We start from the raw sequence: 14,458 nt of genomic DNA, 5'->3' as shown, positions 1-14,458 counted from the left end.
ATCAGGCTTACACACATCACAGCACTCACCATATCACATACCCTCCCCATATCCATAACCCAACCATCCTCTCCACACCTCCCTACCCCCGGCAACCCTCAGTTGGTTTTGTAAGATTAAGAGTTTCTTATGGTTTGTCTCCCTCTTGATCCCATCTTGTTTCAACTTTTTTCCTTCCCGATCCACCATGTTGCCTCTCAACTTCCTCATATCAGGGAGATTATAATTGTCTTTCTCTGACTGACTTATTTCGCTCAGCATAATACCCTCTAGTTCCATCCACGTTGTTGCAAATGGCAATATTTCATTTCCTTTGATGGCTGCATAGTATTCCATTGTATATATATACCACCTCTTCTTTATCCATTCATCTGTTGATGGACATCTAGGTTCTTTCCATAGTTTGGCTATTGTGGACATTGCTGCTATAAACATTTGGGTGCACGTGCCCCTTCTGATCACTATGTTTGTATCTTTAGGGTAAATACCCAGTAGTGCAATTGCTGAGTCATAGTGTAGCTCTATTTTCAACTTTTTGAGGAACCTCCATGCTGTTTTCCAAAGTGGATGCACGAGCTTGCATTCCCACCAACAGTGTAGGAGGGTCCGCTTTCTCCACATCCTCACCAGCATCTGTCATTGCCTGACTGGTTAATTTTAGCCATTCTGACTGGTGTGAGGTAATATCTCATTGTGGTTTTGATTTGTAGTTCCCTGAGGCCGGGTGATGTGGAGCACTTTTTCATGTGTCTGTTGGCCATCTAGATGTCTATTTTGCAGAAATATCTGTTCATGTCCTCTGCCCATTTCTTGGTTGGGTCATTTATTCTTTGGGTGTTGAGTTTGCTAAGTTCTTTATAGATATTGGATACTAGCCCTTTATCTGATATGTTGTTTGAGAATATCTTCTCCCATTCTATCAGTTGTCTTTTGGTTTTGTTGACTGTTTCCTTTGCTGTGCAAAAGCTTTTGATCTTGATGAAGTCCCAATAGTTCATTTTTGTCCTTGCTTCCCTTGCCTTTGGCGATGTTTCTAGGAAGAAGTTGCTGCAGCTGAGGTTATAGTTTTTTGCTCTTAAATCTATGTTCTTGATCTTAAGTTTTTGTGTGTGGTGTAAAGTATGGTCCAACTTTATTCTTCTTTGGAGGGGAAGGGTCAAAGGGAGAGGGGGAGAGAGAATCTTAAGCAGCCTCTGTGCCCAGTGTGAGCCCAACCTGGGGATCCATCTCACAATCTTGAGATCATGACCTGAATGAACATCAAGAGGCAGACACTTAACCAACTGAGCTACCCAAGTGTCCCATCTGACTTTATTCTTTAGCATGTGGAAAGCCACTCTCTAAGCACCATTTGTGGAAGATTATGCTTCTTAAGATTTTGGCATTGTTGTCAAATATTTACATGTTGACCATAGATGTAAAGATTTATTTCTGGGTTCTTGATTCTATTTTGTTGATCTAGAGGTCTATCCTTATTTCATTACCTCACTGGTTTGATTAATGTGGCATTATAGTAAGTTTTGAAATCAGAAAGTGTATGTCCTCCAACTATGTTCTTCTTTTACATTATTGTTTTGACTTTTCAAGGTCTCTTGAAATTTCATGTGAGTTTGATTGGTTTCTCCATATCTGTAAAAATATCTGTTGGGATTTTGATAGGGTTTGCATTGAATTTATAGATTATTTAGGTAATAGTCTCATTTTAACAATATTAATCCTTCCATTCCATGAACATGGGATGTCTTTCAATTTATTTAGGTCTTCTTTAATTCTTTCAACAATGATTTGTAGTTCAACATACAAACTTTGCACTTCCTTTGCTGAATTTAATTCTAAGTATTTCATTTGTTTTCATGCTGTCATATATGCATTTTCTTAATTTCTTTTCAGATTGTTGTGCATAGAAATACAACTAAATCATTTGAATGTTGATTTAACATTCTGCAACTTTGATGGATTCATTTATTAGTTTTAACAGCTTTGTGTGTGTATGTGTGGAATCATCAGAATTTTATACATATATGGTAGATTTCTTTTCCAATTTGGATTTTTTTTTAATTTCTCCGTCTTCCATAATTACTCTAGTGAGAAATTCCAGGCTGTTGGTGTTGTGTTGGGGATTTTTGCATAATAAGGGATAAGGGCCTATACTTTTCCTGTAGTATCTTTGTCTGGCATCAGTATCAGGATAGTATTGGCCTCATAGAATAAATTGAGATGTGCTTCTACTTCTGTTTTTGAAATAACTTTGGAAGGATTGCTGTTAGTCCTTTAAGGACATGGTAGAATTCACTGGTGGAGTAATCTAGTACTGAACTTTTCTTTGTTAGGAGGTTTTTGTTCACTGATTAAATCCCTTTACTCATTTTAAGTCTACTCAGATTTTCTATTTCTTCTTGATCTTCCTTCTTCTGCTGGATGGAGGCTGCCTGTGATCTTGGTATCCACAGGTTGAAGGCAGCAGGTCCTCTGTCCATCCACAGCCCTAAGTGGCTGCATGGGACTTGGACTCCCCTTATAGAGGCATTCCTTTTAATGGCTATCATTCAAGTCCTTGTCTCTTCATTTCCATTTTCACACCCGACAAACTTTTGTACCATTTCCATTTTAGTCTAGGGCCTGTGCTGAGATCATAAAGAAAAATAAGAAAGACAGGTCTCAATCCAGAGTCTGCAGAGCACAGAGCAGTGTCGTAACTAACTCTCCCTCTTCTGGACCATCCAGGAGGCCGTAGGAACCTCTCCAAATTCTTATCTCTCCAAATTCTTATCAATATACTTAATTTTGCATATTACTATTATTCATTAGATAAAATGTAAGCCTCATTGATGTAGGAAAGAACATTAGGGTTTGAAGCCGACGGCCGAGAAAGAATTCTTGAGACATTATTGGTGCAAAAAGTTGATTTTATTAAAACAGGGGGACAGGACCCATGGACAGAAAGAGCTGTACTGGGGTCATGAGGAGTGGCCCATTATATACTTTCAAGTTGGGAGGGGATTAGGGATAGCATAAGTCTCTAAGGAATTTGGAAGCAAGGTTTCCTGGACCTTGAGGGGGCTAGCCATTATTGGTGAGGTGGATAGAGACTCCTGGGCTCCAGCCCCTTTCCTTCCTAGGCTCCCCTTTGCTCCTGTGAAGGCCAAGAAAAGACCAAATAGCCATCCCATTTGGTTAAGATAAGATAACAAGTCAATGCTCCTGCTGAGACAGAAGAAAAAGACCAAAGCCTGTCCTGTTTGAATAAAAAAAGAAAAAGAAACAAGTCCCTCCCCAAACTCCCATCCCTGGGGTGACTTAGCACTCTCCTGAAACACCTCTGCATAGATTATACTGCCACATGAAGGGGCCATTTGGCCTTGAGAAACCACAAAAATGCCCTGTTACCATCCCCCATTACCCATAAGCATAAAAACCCACTCCTAAACCTATCGCATGCTCAGCCTTTGTGAAGGGATCCCACTGAGCCCACTGGTGATAATAAAGCTAAATTTTCCCTGCTTCCCCCTGTGCCGCTTGAGTTTCCTCAGTCGCTTTAGATTTTCCGCCAACATTGGGAAAAGGTCAATTATTACTGTCTAATAAAACCTTAGTCATGGGGTGCCTGGATGGCTCAGTCGGTTAAGCGTCTGCTTTCCACCCAGGTCATGATCCCATAGTCCTGGGATTGTGGCCCTCATAGATCCTTGCTCAGCTGGAAGCCTGCTTTACCCTCATCTCCCCACTCCTACTTACTCTCTCTCACTATCTCTTGTCTTTCTCTATTTCTCAAACAAATAAATAAAATCTTTAAAAACAAAAACAAAAACAAAAACCTTTAGTCATGAGATCCTTCAGATGTGTATCCATAGGCCATATACTTGGAGGTTGATTGCCAACATGTATATTGGGGATTTAGAGATAAAGGAAATTTCAAAAGGAACTTTTATATGTTAAAGTAGACTTACAAGATCTTGGGGAGGAGAGGTGGTCAGACTAAGATTGCCTTTTGCTCTTAGCAAAACTGCCTCGAGGCAGTTGAATCCCTAGAAGAATGTCACTCTGTCTTTTCAAGGACTTGTCAATGGGCTGTAGGCAGTAAGGAAATTTAATAATTTTTCTTCTGCCTTTGTTTCCCACATCATCTTGACCTAATGTGAGCCCTTGCCCTTAACTGTTAGTCATACATTTTCTCCCACTCCCCATCACTGTATTTTGATCTTCATGGCACCCTTCTTTCCAGTTCCAACATAGCACTCTTCCTTGCAAACCTAAGTCTTTATGTTATACCTCACTCTTTTCCTTTCTACTTTACCCCACTCAGGTTTCCAGTGTTTGCTTTTTTTTTTTTTTTTTTTTTAACCTCTCCTACTGGGGAAGATCTGCTCTCAAAAAACACTGGGAAACTCAATCACATTCAGATTTGCTCCTCCTCAAAGTGAAGTGCAAACAAAGGCAAAAGAAAGTTTAGATTACACATCCTTACAACCTGCAGCCCATTGACAGTTACTTGGGATTGGCAGAAGATTCCTCCCAGGTTCCCAGGTCTTTTTTTTTTTTTTTTTTTTTTAAGATTTTATTTATTAGTCAGAGAGAGAGCACAGGCAGACAGAGTGGCAGGCAGAGGCAGAGGGCAAAGCAGGCTCCATGCTGAGCAAGGAGCCCAATGCGGGACTCGATCCCTGGATGCTAGGATTATGACCTGAGCCAAAGGCAGCCGCTCAACCAACTGAGCCACTCAGGTGTCCCCAGGTTCCCAGGTCTTAATGTGAATGCCTTGCTAGAGGGAAAAACATCTTTAGTTTGACAATAGCAAAGCCTCCTATATTCTGTGAGTCTCCGTTAGCATATGAAAATCCTTTTGGAATTTCCCTTCCCTTTACTTCCTCCAATTCCCAACTAAGCAATAGTTGCTCCTCAGGATCCCTGGGCAGAAGTACTTCCCGCCCTTGGGTTCTGTCCCCCTGCTTTAATAAAACCACCTCTTTGCACTGAAGTCCTCTGGAGAATTCTTTCTTGACTATAGGTCCCAGACCCCAACAACACTACTTCAAAAAAACCTACATCAATAGCAAAAGGTGTTTTTTCTCACTAAGGATTTCTTTTTCTATTTACTAAGAACAAATATCTAGATAGAGTAAAAATTGTTTTACATATGATAATTTTGTCCAGAGTTTAGAAACTAAGGTTTTCCACTACTCTATCACCAGACCATCTGTGTTCTTCTCTGGTGGGGTCAAGTACTGTTTGGTGTGTTGGAGATTTGGATGAGGAGGTGGAACAAGACTCCAGAAAACTTCTGGATGATTCAATGTTATTTCTAGAACTAAAGGAATAAAAAGACAAAATCGAAGTCAAATTTTTCAATTAAATTTTATTTCAGGGAAAAATAGATACCAAAAAACATAAGACAACTAAAAGAAACCCCAAGGTGCAAGATTACTTGACTTTCATTTCTTTTAACCAAAACGTCTTGTAGTTTCTCTTTGAGTAAGGTAAATGGACAGCACCTTGGGCTGTGAGGAATGCATAGACTGAGAGAATGGAGATGTTTGCAGTTTCAAAAATAATTATGAACAAATTCGATAATTACATTATTATACTATATTTAAAAGTATAACTTATCTCATCAATCTACTAATTTATCATTGAAATTATTTTAATGATACCCTGCTATTTGAAATCCTGAAGTAAACAATGGGACATGTCTTATGCTTCTTACAAGTATCCAGGATCAACTAAATGAGAAGGAGGGAGCAAGAGTGTTTCAGCAATGTTGGGCATGAACACATTCCTTAAAGTATATCTTTCTTTGTTGTCCTTTGATGGATGAGTTTAATATATTTCTATGCACACTGCCCATTGCATAAGGCCAGAGGCTGCTAGTTAGTGTGATGTTATTGTGTGATGCTCAAAGACAGTTTTAAGATTGGATTTGTACTGTTGCATTGCACTGAAAGTGTTCTTGTGTGAAATTCATATTTTTATGTGACATTTAGGGGAATCGAAAGGCAAACAAAGTGCACCATAGGAATCAACATGTTATTACATGCCTTGAACATTCTCTTGAAAAATAATGTACCTGTTTTGGCTTCTGGAAAACCTTCCAGGAAAGAAAGATGTTCATAATTAATATGCGAACAAAAAATATCTCTAAGCTGACACGTCATCCTGCAAAGTCCTAATGTAATATGGGCCACACGGTAGCCAGGAAGGTCGGAGGAAAGCAGTGAAAGCTCCTCTAACTCATTACACAATGCCTCTTCTGGAACTCTGAGAAGCTCTTTCAACTCAAACGGAGAGTCTTCTACGGACGTTCATGTTCATTTGGCAGCTATATTCTTGTAGCATACCATGAATAAAATAAACAAAATAACATAAAATATTCCATCGGAGGCATTTCAATAATTGAGTACTGGCCTTATTACCTACTAGTTGTATGACTGGCTAAGTCATTTAGACTTTCTGAGCTTTAATGACCTCATCTGAGCAATGGGAACAGTAAAAGCCGTCTTAGAGGCTCTGTGAGGATTAATCTGCTCACATAAAGTAAAGGACTTAACGTCTGTTTATAAAATACTAGTCTCCTTTTCTATATAAGACTATCTATGTGGGGTGCCTGGGTGACCCAGTCGGTTAAGCATCTGCCTTCTGCTCAAGTGGTGATCCCAGAGTCCTGGGATGGAGCCCCACATCAGGCTTCCTGTTTGGCGGGGAGCCTGCTTCTCCCTCTCCCACTCCCCCTGCTTGTGTTCCCTCTCTTGCTGTGTCTCTCTCTGTCAAATAAATAAATAAATCTTAAAAAAAAAAAGCTATCTATGCATATTTAACCATAGCATTAAATCGACCTTTGCTGTACCCAAATAATAACTTTTGACAATATTAAAGTGACTGAAGAGATTATGCTACCTCATTCCTGGGCTGCCCAGAGGTTCTGTGGTGCTACTGTGTAAACAGATATTAGAAACCAATACAGAGTGGCACCTGGGTGACTCAATTGGTTAAGTGACTGCCTTCAGCTCAGGTTATGAACTCAGGGTCCTGGAATGGAGTCCCGCATCTGGCTATTTGCTCAGTGGGGAGCCTGCTTCACCCCCTGCTGGCATTTCCCCCAGCTTCTGTGTGCGCTGCTCTCTCTCTGACAAATGAATAAGTAAAAATCTAAAAAAAAAAAAAAAAAAAGGAAGAAACCAATGCAGAGCAAATGTTGTGAGCCTTTGTTATTTTTGAGGATAGAGAGTTGACCCCCACAGATCAAAAAGCACTATAATACTTTTCTATTCTAAATAATTTCCATGAGTTGGTGGCTTACAACACCAATTTATTATCTCCTAGTTCCTTTGGATCAGAAGTCTAGGCCTGGCTTGACTGGGTTCTCCTTTCAGGGGCTCCCCAGGCTTCAGTTAAGGTAGTGGCCTTAAGGTAGTGGCCGCATGACAGTTCATATCTGGAACTCATGGTGCCCTTGAATGTCATCCAGGTGTTGGCAGAATTCCTTGGGGTGGTACCACTGATGCCCAGTGCAGAGGCAGCACCCCCCACAGGGAGTTCATAGCATGACTCTTAACTACCTCCCTTGAGGCCAGCAGGAGACTATTTCTCTGAGGTTTCACCTTCTTTTAGAGGCTCTGCTGATTATGTCAAGTGCACCCAGGATGATACCACTTGTAATGAACTATGTCAATCAATTAGTAACTAAATCATGATGCTTATGTCCCTTGATAGTCACAGGTTCTGCACACACTCAAGGGAAGGGGATTCTAAAGGACATGTACAGCAAGGAGTACATATCTTATCCTTTTGCCTACTACAGTTTGTGGCCTTAAGTCCAGTGTAACATCTTCAGAAGAAGGCCATCTTTAGACCCACACCTGGCTCAGATTTTCACCAGACTCATGCTGATTGCTGAGAAGCTACATTCAATCTAGAAAGGCAATGACATTCTCAGTAGCAGTTGATTGGTGGCTCTCAATGCTGGGAACACCGGACTGATTAATTTCTTATGCAGCCATCAAAAGTAAAATATTTACTTGGAGCAAAGTTTGAGGACCTGAGCTAAAAGTGGAAAAATCAGTGTGCCAATATATTCTTAAGCACTAGCTATGAATGATTCTATTTTAAGCTTGTCAATAGCTCCAAGACTGGTTTTATGTAAGATGAAGAAATTGCATCTCAGAGAGCATAAATGACTCACCCAAGGCCATCAGTTAGTATCTGTGAGAGTGGGGCTAAACATGTGTCTTCCTTCCTTGGCCCAGGTTTTTCTAATATAGCTCTCTCCTTTTCTTGTTAAAAGTGGATCAGTTCTAGATAGAAATTTTTTTTTCATGTGTGCCCTGTAGTATATGGTTATTGATTATTCCTTGAATGTCAGATGCATACAAGAGTCAGTAGATATATCGACTGAATCTCAGTATCTTGAAAGGACACAGGCCTAATTTTTTTTTTTTTTTTTTTTTTTGGTTATTAAAAATAGTTAGGAAAGAGCACTTGAGTGGCTTAGTCAGTTAAGAATCTGCGTTTGGCTCAGGTCATAATCCCAGGGCCCTGGGATGGAGCCCTGGCTGGTGGGGCGCGTCCCTGCTCAGTGGGTAGTCTACTTCTCCCTCTCCTTCTGCCCCTCCCCCAGCTCATGTTCACTTGCTCGCTCTCTCTCTCTCTCTCTATCAAATAAGTAAATAAAATCTTTAAGTCTTGTTTGTTTGTTTATTTATCTGAGTGTGAGAGAGCACAAGAAGGGGAAGTGGCAGGCAGAGGGAGAAGCAGGCTCCCTGCTGAGCAAGGAGCCCAATGTAGGACTTGATCCCAGAACCCTGGGATCATGACCTGAGCCAAGGTCAGATGCTTAACCAACTGAGCCACTCAGGCATATCAATAAATAAAATCTTTAAAAAAATTAGGAAAAATATTTGGTTATAAAGGATGAGGTTAGATTGCCTAAATTCAGAATTAAGATTTATGAAAGATCTAAATTAGCTGCAGGTGTCATGAATTAAATACTTCTTTGGTCTTTTTAAACTTCTAATCAGAGTTTGCCACAGTTACTCCTGTAATTGAGACTTAACACAGGACCATTCTTTCCCATTTGATTAAAACTGGCTCTTATGGGGGCACCTGGGTGGCTCAGTGGGTTAAAGCCTCTGCTTTTGGCTCAGGTCATGATCCCAGGGTCCTGGAATCGAGCCCAGCATCTGGCTCTCTGCTCAGCGGGGAGCCTGTTTCCCTTCCTCTCTCTCTGGCTGCCTCTCTGCCTACCTGTGATCTCTCACAAATAAATAAATCATGTCAATAAATAAATAAATAATAAATAAATAAATAAATAAATAAATGTCAAATAAATAAATAAAATCTAAAAAAACAAAACAAAAAAAACTGGCTCTTTTGTATATCCTCAAGTTCTGCTTTGCTTCCATAGTATTCTTCAGTGGAAAATGGCTTAGCCCAAAAAGTTGTTTAGGCATTAAGACATGAAATGTAATATGAAAGTTTAGTAAAGGAATAACTGACTGTAAAAAGTTGGTAGGATTTTGAGGGAAAATTATTCATAGGAAGTTAAGAGTTTCCAGATAGATACACCTTCATGGGTAGTAAAAAAAATATCCACCCAGTGACAAAGGGAGGTGAAACAGTGTGTCACACCCTTTCTTTGGCTGTAGATATGTGATCAGAGGAGGTGGAGAGATAGAGGCCCTCTTCTTTACTTTAAAAAAAAAAAATTATTTTTAAAGATTTTATTTATTTATTTAACAGACAGAGACATCACAAGTAGGCAGAGAAAAAGGGGGAAGCAGGCTCCCTGTTGGGGAGAGCCCAATGTGGGGCTTGAACCCAGGACCCTGAGATTAGGACCTGAGCCAAAGGCAGAGGCTTAACCCACTGAGCCACCCAAGCGTCCCAGGCCTTCTTCTTTAAAAGAGTGATCCAGGAACACTCAAGCCAATAAGTTAACATAAAAGCTTGTCCTAGGCTGGTGATATGCCCAGACTTGTAAACAAAACTACTTTTGGGGTTGTGGGCTCCATATGCTAGATCCCAACCTCCAGTACTTTCGAATGTGACTGTATTTGAAGATAGGATCTTTCAAAGGTCATTAAGGTAAAGTGAGGCCATCAGGATAGGCCTTAATCCTATATGACTGGAGTCATTATTAGAAGAGGGAACATGCACGGAGTGAAAACCGTATAAAGACACATGGAGAAGTCAGGCAACTTCTAGCCAAGGAGAGGCTTTGGAAGAAACCAACCCCGCATTCACCTTGATCTTGGACTTCCAGCCTCCAGAACTGTGAGTAAATAAATTTCTGTTGTTTAAGCCCCTCAATTTATTGTACTTTGTTCTGTCAAGTCTTGTAAATTAATACTGAGAGTGGCTGCACAACCCCAGTGGATTCTCATTGAAAAACATCATCTTACTAATTTTCATATCTCAGGTTATAAAATCCATAACAAATGAGGCAACAACCTTCCACAAATGAAACATTATTAGAATTTCAAGAAGTTAAAAACTTATGATGTCAATCTGAGGAGCATAATATAAATATATTTAAAATGATCAAAGACGTAAATGAGGAATTGTCATCTTGAGAAAAGATCAAAGGTCAAATAGTTTGAAAATAGATAGAAATGACATATGAATTTACAGAAATTAAAAATATAATCTTTAAAATTAAAAAACAAATGGGTACATTAAATTGAAAATTAGAAACAGATTTAATAATTAACTACCTTAAAGACAGAGATGAAGAAATTGCACAGCATTCAATAAAGGGGTGACATATAAAAATTATAAGATGTCCAGAGACATGGAAGATAGGATGAGAAAAATCATTTAACATTTAACAGAAATGTTAAAGAAATAGATTAGAATGAAGGAGAAGTAATTAAAGTCAGAAGATGGAATAATACTATTACATTTTTGAGAGGAAATTGTAGTTACACAAAAATTTTAATGAGCTTAAACTAAAATAATTTATTCAGGAGTTTTGGCTTTCTTATTGACTTCATGAAAATTAGATGTTTCGCAATACCTGAATTTCTCTCTCTCTCTCTCTTTTTCACTGACTTTTTTTATAGTCAACTCTGCAGAGCTGTCATTAAAGGTAATGGTTACCTCTACCTGGTGTTAGCGGGAGGAATAAAGAAACCTACTGAACAAGGAGCTCTGTTCCCTTAAACAATCTGTTTAGTTTCTTAGATACTGTTTCCTCACCTGTAAAAGAAGAAGTTGAAGGTATTATGGAAGACAAAAGCAGGCTTTGGCATCAGACCACCCTGAGTATAAAGCCTGGTTCATCCCTGACCTGCTGCCGGGTCTTCTGTGTTTAATAAACATGTGTTGAAGGAGTTACTTCATCTCAGTTACCCAGTCTGAAATGTTGCGGGGTTCAGGGCGAGTCAGGGGGGCACACCTGGCTCAGATGGTTGTGGGGATGGTTACTGATACTCTATCGGTTACTGTTGCGCTTAGCACAGAGTATGGAGGCAAAGATAGCTGGGACTCTTCGTATCTCTATGCTGCCTGTAGTTCTCATATTCTCAGAATCCATGATTTTTCAATAACTGCAAAACAATTTGTAGGGAATGTGGGGACTAAATATTTTACACTGCAGTTCCGCGGATCTTTATTTGGCAAATATATAAGCCCTAAGCTAGCTCATTACATTCAACCTGAAGTGGAAGGTTTGTTTTTCCCTTGGAATCTTTATTACAGTAGGTGTGAATGCTGACCCCTTGTGGCTGAGAGTGATGACTACAGGCTGGAACCCTTCCTGGGATTCCAGCTATAAAAGCTCACCGCGGTCGGGGCAGTCTGCCCACAGCCAGGGAGTGGGGCAGAAGCTGTGTACTGGATACAATCCCTACGTTGACTGCATTAGAACATCTGATTCCAGAGAGTCACTGGTGTTTCTCAGTAGAAGCGGCCTCAGCCCAACTATATTTTAAAGTCTATGAATAATGTTGGGGTGCCTGGGTGACTCAGTGGTTAAGCTCTGCCCTCGGCTGGGGTCATGGTCTCAGGGTCCGGGGATGGAGCCTGGCATCAGGCTCTCTTCTCAGCAGGGAGCCTGCTTCCCCCTCTCTCTCTGCCTGCCTCTCTGCCTACTTGTGATCTCTCTCTCTCTGTCAAATAAATAAAAACAAATTCTAAAAAAAAAAAAAAAAAAAGTTAAACAGTCTGTGAATAATGTAAGAACACAGCTGCTACGTGATAGAATTTCAAGGTTAGCTCTCTCTCACCTTTACTTTCCCAACCTTTAAGGACAATGATTTGATAGACGAACTTTTTATTTTAAAGATTTTATTTATTTATTTTACAGAGAGAGAGAAATCACAAATAGGCAGAGAGGCAGGCAGAGAGAGGAGGAAGCAGGCTCCCTGCTGAGCAGGGAGCCTGATGTGGGGCTCAATCCCAGGACTCTGGGATCATGACCTGAGCCGAAGGCAGAGGCTTTAACCCACTGAGCCACCCAGGCGCTCTGATAGACGAACTTTGATGCCATATTATTCTAGTTAAAATAACCCTATGAAAATGCAGTATGCCTGCTTAGTAATTAAATTTATTCTAAATTAAAAGTATCCAAGCATTTGACCTAAAAATATATAAAAATATCTCATAACATGGGGTGCCTGGGTGTCTCAGTTGGTTAAGCATCTCCCTTTGGCTCAGGTCATGACCTCAGGGTCCTGGAATTGAGCCCTGTGTCAGACTCCTTACTCAGCGGGGAGGCTGCTTCTCTTTCTCTTTCCTGCTTGTGCTCTTTCTCACTATTTCTCTCTCTCTCTCAAGTAAATAAATAAAAATCTTAACAACAAAAAACTCTCAAAATAGTGGTATAAATACTATCTTTACATTATTAGAACATATAGCAGTTATTAAAATGAAAGGAAGACATTATTTACTTGTGAGTTCAAATGTGCAATAAGAGGTTCCCTTCTTGCTTTCTTAGTATGCTTGGCATCTGGCACCGAAGGGTTGCGTGGGACAGTGGCTCTTACCGGACTGCTGCAGGTCAGGCCCTCCAGATGAAGGCAATGAGACTGAATGTGGGACACATTCCTAGATGTTCTGGGAGGAAAAGAGAGGAAGCAGGGCTGGGCAGAGGGAGAAGACAAACAGTAGATGCAGGACCAAGGAAACTTCAGTTAGCCCAGTGGGGAGCTCTTCCAAGAGTGTGGCCTGACTAGTGCTCTGTGTTGGGCTGAATGGCCAGACCGTTAGCGTCTGCCTCGCTTGACCCCAGGTACAGACCAGTTCATGTCAACAGTGCAGGATCTACAGCAAATTCTTCCTTTAAAAGGAAATCAGGGAGCAGGTATTATGTTTACCACATGTCACTGTCTAAAGAGAGGGAACAAAGAACCTCAATTCCTTCCTACTTCTAAAAAGATTTTATTTATTTATTTGGCAGAGATATAGAAAGAGAGAGAGAGGCAGAGAGAGAGCGTGCACACATGAGCAGGGGCAGGAGAAGAGGGAGAAGCAGGATCCCTGCTGAGCAAGGAGCCTGATGTGGGACTTGATCCCAAGACTCTGGGACCATGACCTGAACCGAAGGCAGCCGCCTAACTGACTGAGCCACCTAAGCATCCCAGTTCCTTCCTACTTCTAATAGACAATCTTCTTGCTGATCTTCAATTAGCAATAATCGCGTCTCGGATAAACCTCATTGGCTACGATACTGCCACTGCGCAAAGCTTCTTGCTGATCTTCATATGCAGCTTCATTGCAATTCCATTCATTTATGGTCTAAACTTTATTTTATTTTATTTATTTATTTGTCAGAGAGCGAGAGAGAGCACAAGCAGGGGAAGTGGCAGGCAGAGGGAGAAGCAGACTCCCCACTAAGCAGGGAGACCAACGCTGTGACACGGGACTCAGTCCCAGGACCCCGGGATCATGACCTGAGCGGAAGACAGACGCTTAACCAATTGAGCCACCAGGTACCCCTATGCTCTAAACTCTTCCTGCTCTCTATGCCTTTGTCTCCAAACCCACCAAAAGCCAAGGTATCCTTTGCTATGCAATGCTTCTCTGTTTTACCAGGTTATACATATAATTTTAATATAGGTATGTTCTGTCTTCTTAACAAAATTATAAGCCAGAAATTGCCCTCCCTCCCCCCAAAAAGCTGTCCTCTTGCACCACAAGGCTGTTCATTTGTTAATGGCTGCCTGGAAGAGCCGCGTGTTGAGGAGGATTCTGCATCTCAATCCAGGCTCATCCCTAATGACCTTAATGGACACACCAGGGACAAAGTTTTCAATGTCTGTTGTCGAATCCTGTTCTCAACTTTCCATTAGCAGTTAACATGATGATATGTAGAAAAACAACATGTCACATTACTTGCTGAATGTAGAAATGAATTGCTGGAAGCTTCTCAGGGGATATTTGGTTGTGGCATAGACGGCCTCATGGAGAAGTTCCTGTGAGACACTCACAGAAGCAAAGCTGCTGGATCATGGGGTATGTGAGTTTGTGT

General features: G+C 40.7%; 1 pseudogene; it reads right to left on the bottom strand.

Moving 5' to 3' along the window:
• Nucleotides 1–13,590: 13,590 nt before the first annotated feature.
• LOC123927991 lies at nucleotides 13,591–13,675 on the bottom strand (annotated as a pseudogene).
• Nucleotides 13,676–14,458: the final 783 nt, after the last annotated feature.

Source organism: Meles meles, chromosome 1, assembly GCF_922984935.1.
Source record: "Meles meles chromosome 1, mMelMel3.1 paternal haplotype, whole genome shotgun sequence".
In the NCBI taxonomy this organism is placed as follows: Eukaryota; Metazoa; Chordata; class Mammalia; order Carnivora; family Mustelidae; genus Meles; species Meles meles.
Note: the sequence above shows the minus strand (reverse complement) of the source record. Positions and strands in the feature narration are given on the sequence as shown.